The sequence below is a fragment of the Capra hircus genome, chromosome 3 (assembly GCF_001704415.2).
Source record: "Capra hircus breed San Clemente chromosome 3, ASM170441v1, whole genome shotgun sequence".
Lineage (NCBI taxonomy): Eukaryota > Metazoa > Chordata > Mammalia > Artiodactyla > Bovidae > Capra > Capra hircus.
This window is the reverse complement of record NC_030810.1, coordinates 19,850,839-19,853,356: the sequence shown is the minus strand read 5'-3', so window position 1 is coordinate 19,853,356 and position 2,518 is coordinate 19,850,839. Positions and strand designations below refer to the sequence as shown.

General features: G+C 42.3%; 1 pseudogene; it reads left to right on the top strand.

The window, feature by feature from the left end:
• LOC106501976 lies at window positions 2,101-2,518 on the top strand (annotated as a pseudogene).

Here is a 2,518-nt window from a genome sequence, read left to right as displayed (position 1 = left end):
AACTCCCAGAGTCTACCCAAACCCATGTCCATTGAGTTGGTGATGCCATCCAACCATCTCATCCTGTCATCCCCTTCTCCTCCTGTCCTCAATCTTTTCCAGCATCAGGGTCTTTTCAAATGAGTCAGCTCTTCACATCAGGTGGCCAAAGTATTGGGGTTTCAGCTTCAAATCAGTCCTACCAATGAACACACAGGACTGATCTCCTTTAGGATGGACTGGTTGGATCTCCTTGCAACCCAGGGGACTCTCAAGAGTCTTTTCCAACACCACACTTCAAAAGGATCAATTCTTCAGTGCTCAGCTTTCTTTATAGTTCAACTCTCACATCCATACATGACCCCTGGAAAAACCATAGCCTTGACTAGATGGACCTTTGTTAACAGAGTAATGTCTCTGCTTTTTAATATGCTGTCTAGGTTGGTCATAACTTTCCCTCTAAGGAGGAAGCATCTTTTAATTTCATGGCTGCAATCACCATCTGCAGTGATTTTCGAGCCCAGAAAAATAAAGTCTGACACTGTTTCCACTGTTTCCCCATCTATTTGCCATGAAGTGATGGGACCAGATGCCATGATCTTAGTTTTCTGAACGTTGAGCTTTAAGCCAACTTTTTCACTCCCCTCTTTTACTTTCATTAAGAGGCTTTTTAGTTCCTCTTCGCTTTCTGCCATAAGGGTGGTGTCATCTGCATATCTGAGGCTATTGATATTTCTCCTGGCAGTCTTCATTCCAGCTTGTGCTTATTCCAGCCCAGCGTTTCTCATGATGTACTCTGCATATAAGTTAAATAAGCAGGCTGACAATATTCAGCCTTGACATACTCCTTTTCCTATTTGGAACCAGTCTGTTGTTCCATGTCCAGTTCTAACTGTTGCTTCCTGACCTGCATACAGACTTCTCAAGAGGCAGGTCAGGTGGTCTGGTATTTCCATCTCTTTCAGAATTTTCCACAGTTTATTGTGATCCACACAGTCAAAGGCTTTGGCATAGTCAATAAAGCAGAAATAGATGTTTTTCTGGAACTCTCTTGCTTTTTTCATGATCCAGGGGATGTTGGCAATTTGATCTCTGGTTCCTCTGCCTTTTCTAAAACCAGCTTGAACATCTGGAAGTTGCTGAAGCCTGGCTTGGAGAATTATAGCACTTTACTTTTTCATCACCCTAGGAGAATACCTGGTACCCATTAATGTGTTTCCTCTGTCCCCTCTAATCTACTCTTTGTCTCTGTGGATTTGCTTGTTCTGGATATTTCATATAAATGGAATAATACAATATGTGACTTTTTGTGTCTGGTTTCTTTCTCTTAATGTTTTCAAGGTTCATCCAAGTTGTAGCGTTCTGTCTTTTTATGGCTGAAGAATATTACGTTGGGCATCCCTAGTAACTCAGTTGGTAAAGAATCTGCAATGCAGGAGATGCTGGTTTAATTCCTGGGTCAGAAAGATCTGCTGGAGAAGGGATAGGCTACCCACTCCAGTATTCTTGGGCTTCCCTGGTGTCTCAACTAGTAAAGAATCTGCCTGCAATGCAGGAGACCTGGGTTCAGTCCTTGGGTTGGGAAGATCCCCTGGAGAAGAGAACAGCTACCCACTCCAGTATTCTGGCCTGGAGAATTCCATGAACTGTACAGTCCATAGGGTCACAAAGAGTCAGTGTTGTTTTCACTTTGGCGCCATCTCTTCATTCTTTCTGGAGTTATTTCTCCACCCTTCTCCAGTAGTATAATGGAAAATTCTTAAAGAGATGGGAATACCAAACCATCTCACCTGCCTTCTGAGAAATCTGTACGCAGGTCAAGAAGAAACAGATAGAACTGGACATGGAACAACAGACTGATTCCAAATTGGGAAAGGAGTATGTCAAGACTATGTATTGTCACCCTGCTTATTTAACTTCTTTGCAGAGTACATCATGCAAAAAGCCAGGGTGGATGAAGCACAAGCTGGAATCAAGATTGCCAGGAGAAATATCTATAACCTCACGTATGCAGATAACACCACCCTTATGGCAGAAAGCAAAGAGGAACTGAAGAGTCTCTTGATGAAAGAGAAGAGTGAAAAAGCTGGCTTAGCTCTTTCTGCCATCTTTCTGTGCTGGATGGTGCACATGAATGTCCTGGCTGATGCTCTCAAGAGTATCAAGAATGCTGAAAAGAGAGGCAAACACCAGGTCCTTACTATGCTATGCTCCAAAATCATCATTGGGTTTCTAACTGATGATGAATCATGGTTACATTAGTGAATTTGAAATCATTGACAATCACAGAGCTGGGAATATTGTTGTGAACCTCACAGGCAGGCTAAATAAGTGCGGAGTGATCAGCCCCAGATTCGATGTACAACTCAAAGATCTAGAAAAATGGCAGAATAACCTGCTCTCATCCCATCAGTTTGATTTCATTGTACTGACAACCTCAGCTGGCATCATGGACAATGAAGAAGCAAGATGAAAACATACAGGAGGGAAAATCTTTGGATTCTTTTTCTAGGGATGTAATACATACAAATAAAATGCC